The following is a 7,693-nucleotide window of genomic DNA, read 5'->3' as shown; positions in this document are numbered from 1 at the left end:
ATCACTTATATGTGAAATTTAAAATATGGCACAGGAGTTCCCATTGTGGCTCAGTGGGTTATGAACCTCACTAGTATCCATGAGGATGCAGGTTCGATCCCTGGTCCTGCTGAGTGGGTTAAGGATCCAGCGTTGCTGTGAGCTGCGGTGTAGATCACAGATGCACCTCGGATCTGGCATGGCTGTGGCTGTGGTGTAGGCCGGCAGCTGTAGCTCCAACTGGACCCCTAGCCTGGGAACCTCCGGGTGCTGTAGGTATACCCCTAAAAAGTGTGCGTGCGTGTGTGCATGCGCACACACACACACGGCTCGTTTGTGTCTTTTTTTTTTCTTTTACTCATTTGTGTCTTTATCTACAAAATACAAACAGACTCACAAAGAGAACAGACTTGTGATTGCCATGGGAGAGGGGTTGGGGGAGGGACGGAGTGGGAGGTTGGAGTGAGCAGATGTAGGCTGTTATACACGAAGGGGGATAAACAACAAGGTCCTACTGTATAGCACAGCGAACTCTCTTCATTGTCCTGTGACAAACCGTAATGGAAAAGAATATAAAAAAAAGTATAACTGAACCACTTTGCTGTACAGCAGAAATAAACACAGCGTTGTAAATCAAGTATGGTTCAATTAAGAAAAACTTTTTTAAGTTAAAAATAAAAGGCTGGGATAGATTCCAGAGAAAACAGATGCTAAGGGAAAAGGAAAAGTCAAGTGTTATTTCAGGATGAGCTTTCTTTTAAGAAACCTTTGAACCAGCTATGGCTCATGGAAGAATGTGTTGTGCTCTATTGCTTTCCGTAAGAGTGGCCGGTTGTACCTTTTCTTCCTCTATTATTTTGTATCTGAACATGAATAATTTATTTCTTTTTTGATAGTAAAGCCACCTCTGTTGTTCTCCAACACTCGTAGTTTTTGTCAACGTTTCCTGGTTTGGATTAATATTTCATACCCTTCTCTTTTTGAATACAGTATTTTTACTGTCTTACAGATTAGTGAACACAGAATTATAACTCTGAGACCATGGTTGGCACACGTGATTATGTGGGACACAAGAACTGACATTTAAAAACTTTTTAATGGGAAAAAAATGACTTTTCTATTTTTCTTTGCAATGAATTGACTTTAAAGGGTATTAGGAAATGATTAGGTGAATCATCTGGCTGCCTCTCTTCCCTTCCCTCTGTGCTTCTAATAAAGCCAGCTAGTCACTACACCCAGTGAGCCCCACCAATATGCTATGTGATTTCAAGAATGCATAGGAGTTCCCGTCATGGCTCAGCGGAGACAAATCTGACTAGCATCCATGAGGATGCGGGTTCGATCCCTGGCCTCACTCAGTGGGTTAAGGATCCAGTGTTGCTGTGAGCTGTGGTGTAGGTTGCAGATTCGGCTTCGATCTGGCGTTGCTGCGGCTGTGGCGTAGGCTGGCGGCTGTAGCTCCAATTAGACCCTGAGCCTGGGAACCTCCATATGCCGCAGGTGCAGCCCTAAAAAGACCAAAAAAAAAGAACGCATAGTATAGTAAATATAGGCTAACAATATTGTATTATAGTCAAACTTCTTAAGAGACCAGGTCTTAATTATTCCAATCACAAAAAAGAGATGGCGATTATGTGACTCGATAGAGGTGCCAACTATCACTACAATGGCATTCGTATGACAGTATGTGTATCAAATCAGCATATGGTACACTTTAAATTTATACAACGTTGTCTCAAATGTATTTCAACAAGAAAATCACACTTGTCATAAAGATGTTTCTAAGAACCCTACTTACATGCTGCATTGAGAACAGTGTTACATCAGTGAATAAGAGTTACACCCATTGCGTACTGCTCATATAGACAAGTGTTTAGGAACACTTGTGATACAGACATAGAGAACAGGGGTTGCCAAAGGGGTGGGGAAGGTAGGGAAGGATGGACTGAGAGTTTGGGGTTAGTAGATGCAGACTATTACGTTTAGAATGGATAAACAACAAGGTCCTACTGTAGAGCACAGGGAACGACATTCAATATCCTGTGATAAACCGTAATGGAAAAGAATATGAAAAAGGGTATATATAGCTGACTCACTTTGCTCTACATCGGAAATTAACACAACATTGTAAATCAACTATACTTCAATAAAATGAATTTAAAAAACAGCTTGTGATAAAGATGTTTCTAAGAATGCTGAAAACCAAAACAGTACTGCAGAAATATTCTCTCTTGTAGATGCTCGAAATTCTACCATTCGCAGTTCTTCTAGTTAAATATGGTACTTTTCTTGTCATGTTTTTAGGGCCGCTCCCATGGCATATGGAGATTCCCAGGCTAGGGGTCTAGTTGGAGCTAAAGCTGCCGGCCTATACCAGAGCCACAGCCACAGCAACATCAGATCCAAGCTGTTTCCACGACATACACCACAGCTCCCTGCAATGCCGGATCCTTAACCCACTGAGCAAGGCCAGGGATCAAATCCGCAACCTCATGGTTCCCAGTCGGATTCGTTTCTGCTGCACCGTGATGGGAACTCCATCTTGTGGGTTTTTTTTTTTTTTTTTTTTTTAAATCTTGTGGTCATTTAAAAAAATGCTGCTGCTGGAAGATGACACCTGTGACTTCTGACACCTCCTGGTTTGTCGGGCCTCTTTCCTGTAGGAGTAGGAAAAGATGCCTAAGTGTGTGAACACACGAGGTACTTGCGGGGCTGATGGAGAAGGGCTGACTGCTGAAAAGTTTGGAGGCCCTGAAGACAAGCTCCATGTACTACATGATGGTGGTGGACTCAAAGGGCCTGCCCACTAAAATTATCTTTCAAATTCAGTGGAAGCCTAGTGAGATAGATTACATTCTGGTATAATAAGAAATGGGCAAGGGGAAAAATGGGGTGGGTTTAAGAGTTTAATGGGTGTAAGTTTAGGGCCTCCTTGGGAGCCAGATAAATGGAAGTATCAGCTCGGCTGGCAAATCCCTCTGTAGTATGTCTTCTTAGGGGAAAAAAAAGGCTTGAATCTCCACATCCATGTTCCTGTTCCTGTTCTTTGTATAGCATTAAGTGTGGGGATAATTAATTTGCAAAGTGAAGGCCCGATTGCATTTTTTTTAGAGGTGAGAAAAGGTTCTAAAATGTGATGGTGAATCATGCAATTTCTTGGTTTCAGTCCTCCTGTTAGAATGATAGTTGTGTATAACTTCTGTGGAAAGTCTTATAAACAAGCACAGGGCAGGTGGAAATCTAATTAACAGAACAGTATTATGCCTGGAGTAGTGTTGCTAAGGTACACTAATAAAATCACTCAAGAAACAGATTCCTAAAATCCAAGTTGCAAATTTGAGACTAAAATAGATCCTGGAATGACAGGGGTTTAGGGATGGGTGGCACAAAAGCCTGTACTTTTGGGTGTTAAGAAAGAGTGCATGCCAAATTCATACAGTGAATTATGCGAAGACAGCCGAAAAGTCCCTGCCTTAGCAATTGTATAATTGTTCCCTAATAGTAGTGATTTGCTACAACTGAAGTGTGCATTTGGCTTTTCCGAACAGCCATTTTCAGATTGAAGCGGGCTTTCATTCTGTAGGAGCATTTAACCAGAGCCCTTTTAAGCAGGCATCCTTTGGTCTTTAAGATGACAGGGAACCTATTGCTTAAATGGTCTAATTGGCCCAGGCTGCATTGCTCCAGGCAATTTACAGTTTTGACCTGTGACAGCCAAATATGATGGAATTGCTGAGGGAAAAAAAAAATCGTGAGAAATGTGTACAAGCTCTTTCACCTCCCTTTCCTGAGATCACTTGGACTTGACTGACTGTTCTCAACCCACAGAAGGAAAAGCTCCTGCCTGCATCCTTCAGGGTCCCAGCAGGAAGCAGGTGGTAGATTCAAAAGGCGGTGATGGAAGGGAATTGGATGAAGGGCCCTATTATAGTTGCGTGGGCGGAGTTAGTGGAAACAAGTAAGGGATGGTGAAGCAGCCCCAAGGGGCTGCAGCTACTTCCGGTCCTAAAGGGCCGAGGGGGAGGGATTCACTGCCAGAAGGCCTCCAGAGCTCTAACTGTAGGAGAGGCCCCCCCCCCCTGTGCCCCCCAGGAACACAGCCGCTCTATCCCACTGCCCACCAGGAAGAGAGCCACATCTCCCGAGCCATTTCCCATTTACTGTACTCAACGGGAAGCCAGAGGGCAAGGGACCAGGATTTGATATAATCCATCAGGGTCAGCCTGTTGGCAAAGATGAAGGTAGAGAGGAAATAATCGTGTCTTCCTTTCCCAATCGTGGAGGAGTGGAGAGGGCATCCTTCCTTCTGCCACATGCACCTGGAAGATACTTCGTCTTCTCTTGCAGCAATGGATGCCTGGTGGGGCCCCCACGAAAGTACCATGCATAAGTGATGTTTGTTCTCTGTCCTAAAAGAAGGGCTCAGTTAAAGGTAATACAGGTTATGGAGTGCTAGAGATGTGGAGCTTATGATGTGACTGTGGGTGAAAAAGGAGAGCATGATTTTATTTTTGGGGGGATCAAACCTGTGCCAGATCCTGTACTACTAGGCCACCAGGGAACTCCAGGCACATCACTTAGAAGCAGTGATTTCGAGGTACTATCATTCCATCTTATATTTCTTTTTTTTTTGTCTTTTGTTGTTGTTGTTGCTATTTCTTGGGCCGCTCCCGCGGCATATGGAGGTTCCCAGGCTAGGGGTCCAATTGGAGCTGCAGCCACCGGCCTACACCAGAGCCACAGCAGTACGGGATCCGAGCCACGTCTGCAACCTACACCACAGCTCACGGCAACGCCGGATCGTTAACCCACTGAGCAAGGGCAGGGACCGAACCCGCAACCTCATGGTTCCTAGTCGGATTCGTTAACCACTGCGCCATGACGGGAACTCCCATCTTATATTTCTTTTGCATAGAACATTAAGACGGCACTGTCTGGGAATTCCCTGGAGGCTCAGCGGGTTAAGGATCTGCTGTGACTTGGATTGTTGCTGTGGCACAGGTCTGATCCCTGGCCAGGAACTTAAGCATGCTGTGGGCACAGCAAAGGAAGAAAAAAAAAAAAGGCACTGTCTATAGGGGAAAGGAAAATATAACAATTCTCATATAATTGAGGAGGGGCATATTTATTATGAAGAAAACCCACTTTGAAAGGTAGTAAAAGGTAGAAGGAGGATATCCAATGGCTTTAACCCCTCCCTCCTCTTTTTTTTTTTTTTTTTGGTCTTTTTGTCTTTCGTCTTTTAGGGCTGCACCCTCGGCATATGGAGGTTCCCAGGCTCGGAGTCAAATCAGAGGTGTAGCCACTGGCCTATGCCAGAGCCATAGCCATGCAAGATCTGAGCTGTGTCTGCGACCTACACCACAGCTCATGGCAACGCTGGATCCTTAACCCACTGAGTGAGGCCAGGGATCGAACCCACAACCTCATGGTTGCTAGTGGGATTTGTTTCCGTTGTGCCATGACGGGACCTTCCTTCTCTCTTAGCTTAGCCCTCACATTTTTCTCTCACTGTCCATCCCTGCCCTCATTGACTCTCCGTATTCAGTAATTAAGCCCAGGAGTTCCCGTTGTGGCTCAACAGTTAATGAACCTGACTAGGATCCATGAGGACACAGGTTCAATCCCTGGCCTTGCTCAGTGGGTTAAGGATCTGCTGTTGCCGGGAGCTGTGGTGTAGGTCGCACACACGGTTCGGATCCCGTGTTGCTGTGGATGTGGTGTAGGCCAGCAGCTGTAGCTCCATTTTGACCCCCAGCCTGGGGACCTCCATATGCTTCGAGTGTGGCCCTAACAAGACAAAAGACTAAAAAAATAAGCCCGTATTAATATTATTATGTTGTCCTATCATAAAACTTTTCTATGTGAGAAACTTGAGTTGTACCACATCAAATTTTTCTGAACTTGAAAAAAAGTGTTTGTGTGTCTATATGCTTTATTGATATTTGTAAGTCACATACAATCCCATCCATGTAAAATATACAATGAAATGGTTTTTAGCATATTCACATAATTATGCAACCATCGCTACTATCTGATTCCAGGATAATTTCATCAGTGCTCCACTGTACATTTTGTTTATCCATTCGTTGGCTAATGGACACTTGGTTTGCTTCCACATTTAGCTCTTGTAAATAGTACTGCTATGAACCGTCCTGTACACGTTTTTGCATGGACATATTTCTCTTGGGTGCATATCTATGAGTGGAATTGCTGGGTCATGTGATAACTGTGTAATTTTTTGAGAGACTACCAAACTGTTTTCTACAGATGCTGTACCATGTCCCAAGCAACACTTAGTGTTGTCTGTCTTTTAGAGTTTAGCCGTTCTGGTGGGCGTGAAGTGTTAGAAAGGCTTTGACTTACATTTCCCTAATGACTAATGATGTTGAGCATCTTTTCTGGGCCGTTTTTATGTCTTCTTTGGAGATATCTCTATTGAGATAGTTTACCCATTTTTTTTTCTTTTTCTTTTTTTTGGCTGCACTTGCAGCACATAAAAGATCCCAGGCCAGCGATCAAATCTGAGCTGCAGCTGTGGCAACATGGGATCCCCTTAACCCACTGCGCCAGGCTGGGGATCAAACCTGTGCCACCACAGAGACAATGCCAGATCCTTAACGTGCTACGCCATAGTGGGAATTCCTAGTTGACCTATTTTTTAGGTGTGATATGAATCTTTTTATTATTGAGTGTAATGGTCCTTTACATATTCTAATATAAGTCTTATCAAATATGAGGTTTGCAAATAGTTTCTCATTCGCTTGGCTGTCTTCATGATGTTGTCATGTGATACACATGAAAGACACCAAATTCATCTGTTTTGTTTTTTATTATTTGTGCTCTTGGTGATATATCTGAGGAAGTGTTGCCAAACTCATGGTTATGATTATTTGCTATGTTTTCTTATAAGAATTCATAGTTTTTGGCTCTTTATATGTAGATCTTTGATCCATTTTGAATTCAATTTTGCATGTGGTATGAAGGGAGGATCTAAATTCTTTTTTTTTTCTTGGCGTGTAAATGCCGTCCCTGTGCCCCCTCAACAGATATGTCTGATTTTGTAGACTTCGTAAAAACAACAATCTGTATAGAACATATAGGCAGTTGGGGAGAGAGCTGTTTCTCATAAAAACTCATTTTAAGAGGCATGATAATGCAGTATTCAAACAGCCTGGCAGTAAAGGGCCCTATTTGGTGTCCAAGTTAATGTCTCCTGGAAGAAACCAGCAAGATTGATTTAATGGTGTGAAAGAGTTGATGGTACCCGGAATATGCTTGTACCCAGGCAATAGTTGCTCAGCCGCAAGTGCCCTGACTCTATAGACGTTTATCTCTGATGCAGGCAGATGCAGGTGGTCCGTTTGGCAAGGTCTGCCAAAAAAGCCCCCAACAAAACAAAGCAACCAAAGCAACAAAACAAAACACCCCAGTAAGGCTAGGTTGGGGGCACCGGACACAAATCCCTAACCCTCTTTTTAAATGAAAAATTCGAACTCAGAAGTCACAGGGAAGAAACAGTGACAGAAAGGGTTCTTGGTTCCTCTGTGTGATCCAGGCAGGAGAGAGCCTTTCAACGCTACCTGCTGCATTGCTACCAAGGAGGCAGCCATTTTCGTTTCAACCCCTTCATCCAAACGCAGTGGATGTTTTGAAGGTGAGAAGCCATTTGGAATCGTTAGGAGAGAGTAGAAACATAGAGCATTTACATGCA

Source organism: Phacochoerus africanus, chromosome X (assembly GCF_016906955.1).
Source record: "Phacochoerus africanus isolate WHEZ1 chromosome X, ROS_Pafr_v1, whole genome shotgun sequence".
Taxonomy (NCBI): Eukaryota; Metazoa; Chordata; class Mammalia; order Artiodactyla; family Suidae; genus Phacochoerus; species Phacochoerus africanus.
Note: the sequence above shows the minus strand (reverse complement) of the source record.